The following is a 17,012-nucleotide window of genomic DNA, read 5'->3' on the forward strand; positions in this document are numbered from 1 at the left end:
CTGGACAGAAGCATCTGCAGCAGGCAGATTGGTGAGGACGAGGTAAAGTATGTTTTTCCCTCGTATTGGTTCCCCCACCACCTGCTGCAGACCCAGTCTAGCAGATATGTCCTTTAGGACTTGGCCAGCTCGGTCAGTAGTGGTGCTACCGAGCCACTCTTGGTGATGGACATTGAAGTCCCCCACCCAGAGGACATTTTGTGCCCTTGCCACCCTCAGTGCCTCTTTCAAGTGGTGTTCAACATGGTGGAGTACTGAGTCATCAGCTGAGGGAGAGCGGTAGGTGGTAATCAGTAGGAGGTTAACTTGCCCATGTTTGATCTGATGCCATGAGACTTCATGGGGTCCGGAGTCGATGTTGAGGACTCACAGGGCAACTCCCTCCCGACAGTATACCAATGTGCCACCACCTCTGCTGGGTCTGTCCTGCCAGTGGGACAGGACATACCCAGGGATAGTGATTGCTGTGTCTGGGACATTGTCTGTAAGGTATGATTCCGTGGGTATGACTATGTCAGGTTGTTGCTTGACTAGTCTGTGGGACAGCTCTCCCAACTTTGGCACAAGCCCCCAGATGTTAGTAAGGAGGACTTTGCAGGGTCGACAGGGCTGGGTTTGCCGTTGTCGTTTACGGTGCCTAGGTCGATGCCGGGTGGTCCGTCCGGTTTCATTCCTTTTTATTAACTTCGTAGCAGTTACGTACAACTGAGTGGCTTGCTAGGCCATTTCAGAAGGCATGTAAGAGTTAACCCAATTGCTGTGGGTCTGGAGTCACATGTAGGCCAGACCAGGTAAGGACAGCAGATTTCCTTCCCTAAAGGACATTAGTGAACCAGATGGGTTTTTACAACAATCGACAATGGTTTCATGGCCACCATTAGACTAGCTTTTAATTCCAGATTTATTAATTAAATTCAAATTCCACCTTCTGCTGTGGTGGGATTCGAACCCATGTCCCCAGAGAAATACCCTGGGTCTCTGGGTTACTAGTCCAGTGATAATACCACTAAGCCACCGCCTACGTCAGGGAACTCCTCTTTGCTGACGATGCTGCATTAACATCCCACACGGAAGAGTGTCTGCAGAGACTCATCGACAGGATTGCAGCTTCCTGCAACAAATTTGGCCTAACCATCAGCCTCAAGAAAACGAACATCATGGGACAGGACGTCAGAAACGCTCCATCCATCAATATTGGAGACCACGCTCTGGAAGTGGTTCAAGAGTTCACTTACCCACACACAACTATCACCAGTAACCTGTCTCTCGATGCAGAAATCAACAAGCGCATGGGAACGGCGTCTGCTGCTATGTCTAGACTGGCCAAGAGGGTGTGGGAAAATAGCGCACTGACATGGAACACAAAAGTCCGAGTGTTTCAAGCCTGTGTCCTCAGTACCTTGCTCTCCGGCAGCGAGGCGTGGACAACGTATGTCAGCCAAGAGCGACGTCTTAATGCATTCCATCTTGGCTGTCTCCGGAGAATCCTTGGCATCGATGGCAGGACCGTATCTCCAACGCAGAAGTCCTCAAGGCGGCCAAAGTCCCCAGCATATACACCCTATTGAGCCAGTGGCGCTTGAGATGGCTTGGCCATGTGAGCCGCATGGAAGATGGCAGGATCCCCAAGGATGCATTGTACAGTGAGCTTGTCACTGCTATCAGACCCACCGGCCATCCGTGTCTCTGCTTTAAAGACGTCTGCAAACGTGACATGAAGTCCTGAGACATTGACCACAATTTGTGGGAGTCAGTTGCCAGCGATCGCCAGAGCTGGCGCACAGCCATAAAGGCGGGGTTAAAGAGAGGCGAGTCGAAGAGACTTAGCAGTTGGCAGGAAAAGAGACAGAAGTGTAAGGAGAGATCCAACTGTGTAACAGTCCCGACAACCAATTTTATCTGCAGCACCTGTGGAAGAGTCTGCCATTCTGGAATTGGCCTTTATAGTCACTCCAGGCACTGCTCCACAAACTACTGACCACTTCTAGGTGCTTACCCATTGTCTTTCAAGACAAGGAGGCCAAAGAAGAAGAATGTAATAAAACATCCTAAGGTCTGAACATTTATTAACTATTTATAGATAGCTTCACTTTTATTTTAAATTATTTGTTAATATTTGCTTTTAATCATGCAAATAGTAGATTTTAAACTGACAGCATCCTAGCAGAGAGAATTCGATTCAGAAACAGTGGTTCATTTTAAAAAGCAAAGGTTTTAGAAATATACACTAGGTCAATCAGCGTCTGTGAAGAGATAAGACAGGTTAATATTTCAGATATAATTTTTTATCAGAACTGAAAACTGAAAGTTATGCAAGTTATTTAGTAATTTGAAAAGAAGAAAAGGGAAAAACAACAGATGAGTCTAATAATCCATGAGGATGGTTAAAAGAAAGGTTTGAAAATGAGGACATCACCAAAAATTAGGATATAACTGAAGTCTGAAATTAGTTATTCAGTTTTTAGCACTGCAAAGATTTTAGGGTCTGTAAATATCAGAGAGAGGGGGGTTCCTGGTGACTGGTAATGTTGGGAAGAGGGTCCTGAAGACTGGAAACACTGTAAGAGGTTCCTCAAGATTGTGGAGGGTTCTAAGACTGCTGGCATTAAACCTGGGCAGGGGTTTGACAATTTTCAAAGAACAAGAACAAAGAACAAAGAAAATTACAGCACAGGAACAGGCCCTTCGGCCCTCCAAGCCTGCGCCGATCCAGATCCTCTATCTAAATCTGTCGCCTGTTTTCTAAGGGTCTGTATCTCTTTGCTTCCTGCCCATTTATGTATCTGTCTAGATACATCTTAAAAGACGCTATCGTGCCCGCGTCTACCACCTCCGCTGGCAACGCATTCCAGGCACCCACCACCCTCTGCGTAAAGAACTTTCCACGCATATCCCCCCTAAACTTTTCCCCTCTCACTTTGAACTCGTGACCCCTAGTAATTGAATCTCCCACTCTGGGAAAAAGCTTCTTGCTATCCACCCTGTCTATACCTCTCATGATTTTGTACACCTCAATCAGGTGCCCCCTCAACCTCCGTCTTTCTAATGAAAATAATCCTAATCTACTCAACCTCTCTTCATAGCTAGCGCCCTCCATACCAGGCAACATCCTGGTGAACCTCCTCTGCACCCTCTCCAAAGCATCTACATCCTTTTGGTAATGTGGCGACCAGAACTGCACGCAGTATTCCAAATGTGGCCGAACCAAAGTCTTATACAACTGTAACATGACCTGCCAACTCCTGTACTCAATACCCCGTCCGATGAAGGAAAGCATGCCATATGCCTTCTTGACCACTCTATTGACCTGCGTTGCCACCTTCAGGGAACAATGGACCTGAACACCCAAATCTCTCTGTACATCAATTTTCCCCAGGACTTTTCCATTTACTGTATAGTTCACTCTTGAATTGGATCTTCCAAAATGCATCACCTCGCATTTGCCCGGATTGAACTCCATCTGCCATTTCTCTGCCCAACTCTCCAATCTATCTATATTCTGCTGTATTCTCTGACAGTCCCCTTCACTATCTGCTACTCCACCAATCTTAGTGTCGTCTGCAAACTTGCTAATCAGACCACCTATACTTTCCTCCAAATCATTTATGTATATCACAAGCAACAGTGGTCCCAGCACGGATCCCTGTGGAACACCACTGGTCACACGTCTCCATTTTGAGAAACTCCCTTCCACTGCTATTCTCTGTCTCCTGTTGCCCAGCCAGTTCTTTATCCATCTAGCTAGTACACCCTGGACCCCATGCAACTTCACTTTCTCCATCAGCCTACCATGGGGAACCTTATCAAACATCTTACTGAAGTCCATTTATATGACATCTACAGCCCTTCCCTCATCAATCAACTTTGTCACTTCCTCAAAGAATTCTATTAAGTTTTCAAGGAGGGGACCAGGGCATGGCCATATTGGGAAAGGCAGCAGCCCCAGGAGAAGTGCTGAACTCAATCCCCAGGCAGCGGGTTATTAACACAATTTTAAAACACAGTACTTGCTGACTGCATGGCAGCCTAACAGCTGAGAACTGGCCAAGGACAGGTCAGCTTGGCATGACAGATCTTCTGGGCTGGGAAAACACTTGGTGAAGCTTACCTTTTGGAGAGAATGATATGCCAGATGAAACTGTTTTTCTCGTTGTCTCTCTCTCTCTCTCTCTCTCACACACATAGTCCAGTCAGAAAAATTTGAAAACTTACCTTTGAAACAGTGTTTTACCTTATTAATACTATAAAATGCTATAAATACTCAGAGGTTCAGCAGCTTCTGTGCCGAGAGAAATAGGGCTGTATTTTATAGAGCCCTCAACGTCGGGAATGGTGGCAGGGGGGCAGAATGAAGATTGCTGCGGATGAGGCCTGCCACCTCATCCGGCAGGGCCCGGCCCAATCTCAACGGAGGCGGAAAGGCCTTGTGGCAGCCCCCCCTGCCATTCGGCGACGGGACCACGATTTCCATATGTAAATAAATTAACCTACCTGAATTAATGAAGGTCTCGTCGCCTCCTGATTTGCCGCATCGATCTTCATTCTGGCGGCCGGCAATGCCACGCCTTCATATCCCTGTCTGGGGAGGGGGTGGGGGGGGTGCTGTGGGGCAGTACTTTTCTCAGTGTGGGAGGCGGGGAGTGGGGTCACACTCTTTGGATTGGTTGGGGGGATGGTGGGAAGGGGTTGAGGATTGAAGTTCACTAACGTCAGGGGTGGAACGTCACATCGTCAAGTTGAGTATTTTGTGGGGGTGAGTGGGCAAGGAATTAAATGTAAGGCTATGGGGGGGGGGGGGGGGTGGGAGAGGGGATGGAAAGCAATATTCAATTACTTTTGTTGCTGTAAAATGCACTGTTCCTTTAAGAAGTGAAACGGTCATTTGGGGCTCTAAGCCCTTTAAAAATGGCGTTGGCGCCTGTGCACTGGCTCATCCGCCCCCTCCACGCCATCGGGGTGGGGGGGGGAGGCGGCTGCCCCAGCTATGCTAATGAGCCGCTGTGTTTGGAATCGTGGCAGCTCCACGACATGCGCCTGGTGTATGCGGGCCACTATTTTTTTCGCCTGTTGCCTATGGCGGTGGCGGGCTTATAAATTCTGCCCATGGAGTTAATGTTTCAGGTCTGTGACCTTTTGTCGAAGCTCATTGACCTGAAGCATTAACTGTTTCTCTCTCCACAGATGGTACCAGACCTGCTGAGTATTTCCAGCATTTTCTGTTTTTATTTCAGAATTCCAGCATCTGCAGCATTTTGCTTTTGTTTTATCTCATTAACGCTGAGGGCTCATTTAGTTGAAAAGAAAAAGATTTTTTGCACATTAGTGTGTAAATTAAGATGGGAGGACATTTCAATTGAGTAAAATTAAGCACATTCTTTGGTTGTAAGCATAAATACCACAAAAGAGTTTTGTCTATCTGGCTTTCCCTGTATTGAAATTTAAGCATTGAACTAGGCAGTCAAATACAAACATCAATTAAAGAAAAAAGTGTGAATGTTGCTCTCTAATGTGTTTTGGATTCATTTGGAAGAATAAAAGTAAGTTAGAAATTCTGTCACCGGACAAACAAGAGTGAAAAAATCCTACTTGTATGTGATGAGAAATTTGAATGAATGCCAATGAATAGATTTGAAGGACCTCCAATTAACTGCAAGATGTTTGTGGCATAAATTTATACATGAATAAATGTAACTATGATTAAATGTGATACATATTGCTGAATTATGTGCTGGAATGCTCTTTGCTATCATATAGATTAGTGAGCGCCTTTGACCTGCAATATACTTCAATGTCGAAATTGTGTTTCTTGAATCAACAATTAAGTGCCAGCCCACAATATACTCTCTGGCTGCAATTTAAACCAGATTTCTACTGTGATTTTGCAAAGGAATATATTTTTCTTTCAATTTTACATTTTTCCTCCTCTTTAGCTTAGTTCTTAAGGAAGTGCAGAAAACCTTTTCACAGCCTTTTTGCCACTGTTTTAAAATTTGTTCATGGGATGTGGACGTCGCTGGCTCGGACATCATTTATTGCCCATCGCTAATTGCCCTTGCGAAGGTGATGGTGAGCTGCCTTCTTGAACCTCTGCAGTCCATGTAGGGTAGGTACATTCACAGCGCTGTTAGGGAGTTCCAAGAGTTTGACCCAGCGACATAGTTCCAAGTCAGGATGGTGTGTGGCTTGGAGGGGAACTTGCAGGTGGTGGTGTTCCCATGCATTTGCTGCTCTTGTCCTTTCGCGGGTTTGGAAGGTGCTGTCTAAGGAGCCTTGGTGCGTTGCTGCAGTGCCTCTTGTAGATGGTACACACTGCTGCCACTGTGCGTCAGTGGTGGAGGGAATGAATGTTGTAAATGGGGTGCCAATCAAATGGGCTGCTTTGTCCTGGATGGTGTCAAGCTTCTTGAGTGTTGTTGGAGCTGCATCCATCCAGGCAAGTGGAGAGTATTCCATCACACTCCTGACTTGTGACTTGTAGATGGTGGACAGGCTTTGGGGAGTCAGGAGGTGAGTTACTCACTGCAGGATTCCTAGCCTCTGACCTGCTCTTGTAGTCATGGTATTTCTATGGCTACTTCAGTTCAGTTTCTGGTTAATGGTATGGATGTTGATAGTGGGGGATTTAGTGATCGCAATGCCATTGAATGTCAAGGGGAGATGGTTAGATTCTCTCATGTTTGAGATAGTCATTGCCTGGCACTTGTGTGGCATGAATGTTACTTGCCACTCATCAGCCCAAACCTGGATATTGTCCAGGTCTTGCTGCATTTCTACCTGGACTGCTTCAGTATCTGAGGAGTCGCAAATGGCAGAACTCAAACTAAGCATCACTGAGCAGGTTATTGTGAAGCAAGTGCTGCTTGATAGCACTGTCGACAACACCATCCATCACTTTACTGATGGTTGAGAGTAGACTGATGGGGTGGTAATTGGCCGTGTTGGATTTGTCCTGCTTTTTCTGTTTAGGACATACCTGGGTAATTTTCCATTTTGCCAGATAGATGCCAATGTTGTAGCTGTACTGGAACAGCTTGGCTAGGGGCGCGGCAAGTTCTAGAGCACAGGTCTTCAACACTATTGCTGGAATGTTGTCAGGGCCCATAGCCTTTGCAGTATCCAGTGTCTTAAATTGTTTCTTGATATAGAAACACAGAAAATAGGAGCAAGAGTAGGCCATTCGGCCCTTCAAGCCTGCTCCACCATTCATTATAATCATGACTGATCATCCAACTCAGTAACCTGTTCCCGCTTTCCCCCATATCCTTTGATCCTTTTCACCCCAAGAGTTACATCTAACTCCTTGTTGAAAACATACAATGTTTTGGCCTCAACTGCTTTCTGTAGTAGCAAATTTCACAGGCTCACCACTCTCTGGGTGAAGTAATTTTTCCTCATCTCAGTCCTGAAAGGTTTACTCTGTATTTTTAGACCATGACCCCTGGTTCTGGACTCCCCCACCATCGGGAACATCCTTCCTGCCCTGTCAAGTCCTGTTAGAATTTTATAGGTTTCTATGAGATTCCCCCCTCACTCTTCTGAACTCCAGCGAATATAATCCTAACTGATTCAATCTCTCCTCATACGTCAGTCCCACCATCCCAGGAATCAGTCTGGTAAACCTTCGCTGCACTCCCTCTATAGCAAGAACATCCTTCCTCATAAAAGGAGACCAAAACTGCACACAATATTCAAGGTGTGGCCGCACCAAGGCCCTGTATAATTGCAGCAAAACATCCCTGCTCCTGTACTCGAATCCTCTCGCTATGAAGGCCAACATACCATTTGCCTTTTTTACCGCCTGTCGCATCTGCATGCTTACCTTCAACGACTGGTGTACGAGAACACCCAGGTCTCGTTGCATAGTCCCCTCTCTCAGTTTATAGCCGTTCAGATAATAATCTGCCTTCCTATTTTTGCTACCAAAGTGGATAACCTCGCATTTATCCACATTATACTGCATCTGTCATGCATTTGCCCACTCACTCAATTTGTCCAAATCACCCTGAAGCCTCTCTGCATCCTCCTCACAACTTACCCTCCCACCCAGTTTTGTGTCATTTGCAAATTTGCAGATATTACATTTCGTTCCCTCATCTAAATCATTAATGTATATTGTGAATAGCTGGGGTCCTAGCACCTATCCCTGCAGTACCCCACTAGTCACTGCCTGCCATTCAGAAAAAGACCCGTTTATTCCTACTCTTTGTTTCCTGTCTACCAACCAATTTTCTATCCATCGCAATACACTACCTCCAATCCCATGCACTTTAATTTTACACGCTAATCTCTTATGTGGGACTTTGTCGAAAGTCTTCTGAAAGTCCAAATGAACCACATCTACTGGCTGTCCCTCATCAACTCTACTAGTTACCTCCTCGAAGAATTCTAGTAGATTTGTCAAGCATGATTTCCTTTTCGTAAATCCATGCTGTCTCTGCCCAATTCTACCACTGTTCTCCAAGTGCTCTGCTATAAAATCTTTGATAATGGACTCTAGAATTTTCCCCACTATCAACGTCAGGCTGACTGGTCTATAATTCCCTGTTTTCTCTCTACCTCCCTTTTTAAATAGCGGGGTTACATTAGCTACCCTCCAATCTGTAGGAACTGTTCCAGAGTCTATAGAATCTTGGAAGGTGACCACCAATGCATCCACTATTTCTAGGGCCACTTCCTTAAGTATTCTGGGATGTAGATTATCAGGCTCTAGGGATTTATCAGCCTTCAATCCCATCAATTTCCCCAACACCATTTCTCTACTAATACTGATTTCCTTCAGTTCCTCCCTCACTAAACCCTGTGTTCCCCAACATTTCTGGCATGATATTTGTGTCCTCCCGTGTGAAGACAGAACCAAAGTATGCATTTAGTTGGTCAGCCAATTCTTTGTTCCCATAATAAATTCCCATTTCTGACTGTAAGGGACCTACATTTGTTTTCACCAATCTTTTTCTCTTCACATACCTATAGAAACTTTTACAGTCAGTTTTTATGTTCCCCACAAACGTACTCTCGTACTCTATTCTCCCCTTCTTAATTAATCCCTTGGTCCTTCTTTGCTGAATTCTAAACTGCTCCCAATCCTCAGGTCTGTTGTTTTTTCTGGCAAATTTATATGCCCCTTCCTTGGATCTAATGCTATCTTTAATTTCCCTTGTAAGCCATGGTTTGGCTACCTTTCCCGTTTTACTTTTGCGCCAGATAGGAATAAACAATTGTTGCAGTTCATCCATGCGCTCTTTGAATGTTTGCCATTGCCTATCCACCATCATCCCTTGATGTAACGTTTCCCAATACATCATAGCCAAGTCGCGCCTCATACCTTCGTAGTTTCCTTTATTAAGATTCAGGATCCTAGTCTCAGAATCAACTACGTCACTCTCTATCTTGATGAAGAATTCTATTATATTATGGTCGCTCATCCCCAAGGGGCCGCGCACAACTAGACTGTCAATTATTCCTCTCTCATTACACAATACCCAGTCTAGGATGGCCTGTTCTCTAATTGGTTCCTCAACGTATTGGTCCAGAAAACCATCCCGTATACACACCATGAATTCCCCCTCTATGGTATTGTGACTAATTTGATTTGCCCAATCTATATGCAATCTACATCACCCATAATTACAGATATTCCTTTATTGCATGCATCTTTAATTGCGTTTAATGCCATTCCCAACATCACCACTACAATTTGGGGGTCTAAATACAACCCCCGCTAACATTTTTTGCCCCTTAGTATTTCTCAGCTCTACCCATACAAATTCCACATCGTTATAGCTGATATCCTTCCTCATTATTGCGTTAATTTCCTCTTTAACCAGCAATGCAACTCCACCACCTTTTACTTTTTGTCTGTCCTTCCTAAATACTGAATACCCCTGGATGTTCATTTCCCATCCCTGGTCACCCTGCAGCCATGTCTCCGTAATCCCGAATATATCATACCCGTTTACATCTATTTGCACAATTAATTCATCCACTTTATAGAGAGTGCTCCGCGCGTTAAGGCAGAAAGCCTTAAGGCTTGTCTTTTTAACATTACTTGTCCACTTCCTACTATTTTTCATTGTGGCCCTGTTTGATTCCGGCCCTTGATTTCTCTGCCTATCACTTCTCTTATTCCCCTTCCTGTCTTTTGTTCTTGTCTTCGATCCCCCCTCCTCTGACTCCTTGCAAAGGTTCCCATTCCCCTGCCATTTTAGGTTAAACCCTCCCCAACCACTCTAGCAAATACTCCCCCGATCATGTGGAATGAATCGAATTTGCTGAAGTCTGGCATCTGTGATGCTGGGGACTTCAGGAGGAGGCCGAGATGGATCATTCACTCGGTATTTCCAGCTGAGGATTGTTGCAAATGCTTCAGCCTTTTTTTTGCTCTGATGTGCTGGGCTCCCCCATCATTGAGGATGGGGATATTTGTGTAGCCACCTCCTCCAGTTAGTTGTTTAATTGACCACCACCATTCACGACTGGATGTGGCAGAACTGCAGAGCTTAGACCTGAGCCGTTGGTTGTGGGATCGCTTAGCTCTATTGCATGCTGTTTGGCACGCAAGTAGTCCTGGGTTGTAGCTTCACCAGGTTGATAACTCATTTTGAGGTATGCCTGGTGCTACTCCTGGCATGCCCTCCTGCACTCTTCATTGAACCAGGGTTGATCACCCAGCTTGATGATAATGATAGGGTGGGGGATATGCTGGGCCATGAGGTTACAGATTGTGGTTGAATACAATTCTGCTGTTGCTGATGGTCCACAGCGCCTCATGGATGCCCAGTTTTGAGTTGCTAGATCTGTTCGAAATCTATCCCATTTAACACAGTGGTAGTGCCACACAACACGAGGGTATCCTCAATGATAAGACGGGACTTTGTCTCCATAAGTACTGTGCGGTGGTCGCTCCTACCAATGCTGTCATGGACAGATACATCTGCGACAGGCAGATTGGTAAAGACGTGGTCAAGTATGTTTTCCCTCACCACCTGCCGCAGACCCAGTCCAGCAGCTATGTCCTTTAGGACTCGGCCAGCAATAGTGCTACCGAGCCACTCTTGGTGCTGGACATTGAAATCCCCCATCCAGAGTACATTTTGTGCCCTTGTCACCCTCAGTGCTTCCTCTAAGTGGTATTCAACATGAAGGATTCCTGATTCATCAGCTGAGGGGAGTTGGAGGGAGCAGTAGGTGCTAAACAGCAGGTTTCCTTGCCCATGTTTGACCTGATGCCATGAGTCTTCATGGGGTCCGGAGTCAATGTTGAGGACTCCTAGGGCAACTCCCTTCCTACTGTATACCACTGTGCTGCCTCCTCTGTTGGCAATGGTGATGGCAGTGTCTGGGACATTGTCTGTAAGGTATGATTATGTCAGACTGCTGCTTGATTAGTCTGTGGGACAGCTCTCCCAACTTTGGCACAAGTGCCAGATGTTAGCAAGGAAGACTTTACAGGGTCGACAGGGCTGGGTTTGCCGTGGTCGTTTCCGGTGTCTAGGTTAATGCCAGGTGGTCCTTAAGGTTTCATTCCTTATTGACTCTGTAGCGGTTTGATACAACTGAGTGAATTGCTTGGCCATTTCAGAGCCAACCTCATTGCTGTTGGTCTGGTGTCACATGTAGGCCAGACCAGGTAAGAACAGCAGACTTCCTTCCCTAAAGGACATTAGTGAACTGGATGGGTTTTTACGACAATTGACAATGGTTTCATGGCCATCATTAGATTAGCTTTTAATTCCGAATTTATTAATTGAACTCAAATTTCACCATCTGCCGTGGTGGGATTTGAACCCATGTCCCCAGAACAATACCTTGGGTCTCTGGATTACTAGCCCAGCGACGCTACCACTAGGCCACTGCCTCCTCTCCATTTATCACAAAAACAAAAAGATAGGAGGTCCACTAGATTAAAGAAGATCAAATAAATCTAAAATCAGTAAATAGGTTGATGCAAGAAAAGGTTCCCATTTCATACTTGACTGATTTTTTTGATTACTTTAATCAAAGAATGTGATTCATCCTGTTATGCTCCCGACATAATTTTCCAATATAAAATTACTTACACGGAATTAAATAGAATATACAGCACAGAAACAGGCTATTTGGCCCAACAAATCTATGCCGGCAACCTCCTCCCATCCATCATCATCTAACTCTATCAGCATAACATTTTATTCCCTTCTCTCTCATATGTTTATCTAGCTTCCCCTTAAATGCCTCCAAATTCTCCTTAACCACTCCCTGTTGTAACTAGTTCCCCACTCTCATCACACTCAGGGTAAAGAAGTTTCTTCCCAATTCCCTAATTGATTTCTTGATGACCATCTTATATGCTGGTGATGGGGGTCTCGACGGAAAAAGTGGGGCAAAGAATCTGTGTCGCCTCTTCTCCGCAATGCCCATCAAATCTAGAGCCAATCAGGCACTTAAGTGGACAGCAGCGGGCCTTCCACAGGATCAAGTACCCCATTGCCGGAAGTCCCACCCTTAGAGAGCTGTCAGCCAATCAGAGGCTGGCAGCTGTTCCACTGAGCAGCACCACCACAGTGGCTATTGTTGGAGGAGCACCTACCGGAGGCCCAGGAGTGGTGCTGGAACCAGGCCACAGGTAGGTCAGGGCAGGAGCAGTCTCATAGGGTGGGTGTTGTGGGTGAGGTGGGTGTTGGGGATTGTTAGCAAGGGCAGGGGGGGGGGGGGTTGCTCTCACTGGGCCCCCTCTTCCTGATGCTGGGTCCCTCGTTCAGGCACTAAGTGCCTTTTAATTAGGGACACCCCCAGCCCGGAGCCGGGAAGCAGCCCACCTGGTTTTTTCGTGCCGTGCTTCCTTTGTGGCAACAGGGCAGCCTGCCATAGGGCTAATTGCAGCAGTGGGGGGATGAGGCCCTTAATTGGGGATTAATTGTCCAGTTAAGGGCCTCAATTGGTGGCAGGGCAGGAAGGCTGTTCACAGGCCTTCATGCCCTGGACTAAATTTTGGTGGAGGCGGGATGGTGGCAGGAAGCCCCTACCTGCCAGCATTCCATCTGAATTTATGCTCTCCACGCCTCCAAATCTGCCACAGGGGAGAGCATAAAATTCCCCCTCCTGAGTCTCATCTATCAAAATGCACATAATATTCATTTATGTTGGTGGTTTGTACAATCTGAAACTGATTAGTGGCTGTGCTATTCCTGCAGGTAGAAATTGGAAACCAAGCTGCCCATATACCTGAGCAATCTGTTATTTCAGATGGTTCAGCATCAATTTTTAAACTTAACCTGCTACTGATGGTTGATATGCCATGTCAAGGTTGATAATTATGAGCAACTGGGATATGGGGTGGAATCTTAAAAAGTTAGCCCCTGGCACAAAGGCGGGACTACTTTCGTTTTGCAACCCAGCGTCCTGAACAGCATGGCTGACAGTTTCACTTTAGCAGAGCAAACCAATCATCAGCTCCCTATTCAATTGGGGAGGGCAGGTGGGGTGATGCATTCATTCTGTCAAAGGAAGGACTTCTAATTAAAGGGACCATAGCATATTTCAGAAAAGTTCACCAACACTTGGATTTTACAGACTGCAGCAACTTCAGGAATGGAGAGTGACCTGGGAAAGCTGCCCCCGAGTCTCTCACTCTTACTTGGAGCTCCTGCTGCAGGAGCTGAGGGTCTGTAGTGAGGTGAGCTCTCCCAACACAGGAGGAAAAGGACAACCTCTTCAATCTAGCAAGCAAGCATGTAAGTGGCCAAGGAAGTCAGCAGCAGGAGTCTCCAACCTGGAGACAGTGCACCGAGTGGATCTCGGACCTCAGGTGGGCATGACAGGTGTATGCCATAACAATTTCAGGTGCCAAGTCCCACACTCTGACTTGCTCAGCATTCTGTTGCATATCACTCCACAGAACAACACACCTTGCAGCTTTACTCATTCCTCTCCCTGCAGGTACCTCACGTTTCCATCTGAGTAGCCAACACTCACACTCAGCCTATTACTCTTTCTCACCCATGCCTCACAATCATCCTTCACAAATGGTGTCCTTCCCTCCTCTGCCTACAAGCCATTATGACCATTCACACCTCTTTGATTTCTCTCCTTGCAGAAGAGAGCACATAACGTGGTGACAGGCAGAGACCCAAGCAGGGGGGCGGGGTGCGGCTTTCCACTGCCAGGCACCTTGTCGGCCAATGGCAATGCACGCCAACTTGGCCATTGAGGTTTTGTTCCAGGAGGCTGCAGATGTCAGCAGCGACCTGCTGTGAGAGACTGTGCCTGCTGAGGCACTGTTGCTCAACACACATTGAGGAAGCTGATCCTCTAGCTGTAGGTCTCTCCTCCTTACAGCTGGATCTCAGTGTCCATCTCACCCTGCCCTGTGAGGGCCATGCAGCTGAGGAGAAGACAGCTGGTGCAGCTGCTGGTGTTGCTTCAGCAGGGGCTGTTGGTGGTGGGTGGTCTCTGCTCTTGAACCTCAGCAGAGGTGGAAGGTGGAGCTGCATAAGCTGCTTCCATGCTGTGGTGAAGGCTAGCAGCAGGGAAGTGCATCTAAAGGTGAGTGAAGTGCTAGACAGGTGAAGTGCCTTCCAAGCCGTTGGCAATCACCTGTGAAGCAGTGAAAGCATTCTCTGAGAGAAATGGTGCTTTGAACAACAGTCTCTCAATCAGCATGGCTGCAGCTCTTCAGTGTAACTGGTCAAAGCCTTCCCAGCTTGTCAGTTTCACTGAAGATGTTCTTCCTGCTATGCACTCACCTCCGTGATCCTGGCAAGTTGCTGACAGGTCGGGAAACATGTTCCATTACTAGGAAATTCAGGATTCAGTGTTAAAACAGCTAAGAATTGGCTTCTTAACAACCTCAACCACTTCTTAATTACTTACCTAACAGATCCAAAGAGGTTCTCTGCTCTCCTTCAATCCCGCCCCGGGGAAAGCTGACAGAGGGTGGGATCCTGACCCAATATTAATTTCCAGGACCTTCCACCCCATTCGCCCTTCAATCCTGCCTCCAATGGCATGGGGGAAAAAAAGCCATGATGTCAGGGGTACAAAAAGACAGAAAAATGTCATTATTTATCCCGACATCACAGTGTGAAAAATACAAGTTTCCAATTGTGCTGATTGGATCTTTTAAAAAAAATAGTAATTTATATGGTAGAATGCTCGTATTTCTACCTGCTCTGCACTAACTAGTCTTAAGTTAGGTAAAGTGACAGATAAGGAAATGAGCTTGCCACATATGTCATTGTACCATAAGCAGACTTGAGAAAAGCGTCACGGCCACAGTGATGCTGGAGGTGGACCTACTGTATAATTTGTGGTTTCTTTCTGCTCAGCTTAAAACCACAGCTAGCTAGGATTGCTCTTTTGGCTCAGAACCCAAAAAATTCTTTTGATATCTGAATCTGTGACAACATGTGACCACACACACTAATAACCTCAAATATTTTAGTCCAGTTACATGAATACATTCATTGTCAACTCAAAATATTTTTTTAAAGACAAATGCAGATCAGTCAGCTTGTTAAAGTTTAATGCTTTCAAGGATCACTCCCTCAGATTCTAACTTGTTTTCTCTACAAGAAGTTTAAATTGTCCTTTTTATAATTTTACCTTCTGGTCTTTAATTTGGCTGGAAAAAGTTTCCTCACACACCACCCCACCCACCCGGCTCCCCACTCCCATCAACAATTGGACAGCCTTTTCTTGACTGCTCACTTGGGTGTGCAACCTCAGCATCTTGTTTGACTTTGAGCTAAACTATCCTATTAAGCATTGAGACAGCCTACTTTCCAACTTTCATAACATTGCCCACTTTCATCTCCACTTCACCCTGTGAATCTCTCATCCATGCCGTAGACATTGCAAACTTCTCTGATGAAAGATCAGACCTGAAACGTTAACTCTGCTTTTCTCTTCACAGATGATGCCTAACCTGTTGAGTATCTCCAGCATTTTATGTTTTTAATGCAAACTTCTGTAGTGTTCTTCTGCCTAAGCTTAACCCATCATAAACTCTAACTTACCTAAAACTCCATTATCCACATTCTATTCAATACTAAGTATTGCTTGCCTATCACCTTTTTCCCAATTAACGTCCATAGAGTCAGAGAGGGATACAGCACTGAAACAGGCCCTTTGGCCCACCGAGTCTGTGCTGACCATCATCCACCCATTTATAGTAATCCTACATTCCCACCTTCCCTCAATTCTCCTATCACCACTAGGGGCAATTTACAACAGCCATTTACCCATCAACCTGCAAGTCTTTGGCTGTGGGAGGAAACAGGAGCACCCGGCAGAAACACACACAGTCATAGGGAGAACTTGCAAACACCACACAGGCAGTACCCAGAACTGAATCCGGGTCGCTGGAGCTGTGAGGCTGTGGTGCTAACCACTGCACCACTGTGCCGCCCAACTGCAGCTTCCAATGGCTTCACATCTCTCAGGAAACTGACATGAAAATACTTCTCCTTGGATGTTTGGCAAGTTTCGGGAACCTTGGATAACACGGGATATTGTGAGCCTAGTCAAAAAGAAAAAGGAAGCATTCGTAAGGGCTGGAAGGCTGGGAACAGACAAAGCCCTTGAGGAATATAAAGACAGTAGGAAGAAACTTAAGCAAGGAGTCAGGAGGGCTAAAAGGGGTCATGAAAAGTCATTGGCAAACAGGATTAAGGAAAATCCCAAGGCTTTTTCTACGTATATAAAGAGCAAGAGGGTAACTAGGGAAAGGGTTGGCCCACTCAAGGACAGAGGAGGGAATCTATGTGTGGAGCCAGAGGAAATGGGCGAGGTACTGCATAAGTACTTTGCATCAGTATTCACCAAAGAGAAGGACTTGGTGGATGATGAGCCTAGGGAAGGGAGTGTAGATAGTCTCGGTCATGTCGTTATCAAAAAGGAGGAAGTGTTGGGGGAGGTGGTGGAAGCAGGTACGATAGCGACGTTTATGAGGCATCTTGACAAATACATGAATAGGATGGGAATAGAGGGATACGGTCCCCGGAAGTGCAGAAGGTTTTAGTTTAGGCAGGCATCAA

Source organism: Heterodontus francisci, chromosome 3 (assembly GCF_036365525.1).
Source record: "Heterodontus francisci isolate sHetFra1 chromosome 3, sHetFra1.hap1, whole genome shotgun sequence".
In the NCBI taxonomy this organism is placed as follows: domain Eukaryota; kingdom Metazoa; phylum Chordata; class Chondrichthyes; order Heterodontiformes; family Heterodontidae; genus Heterodontus; species Heterodontus francisci.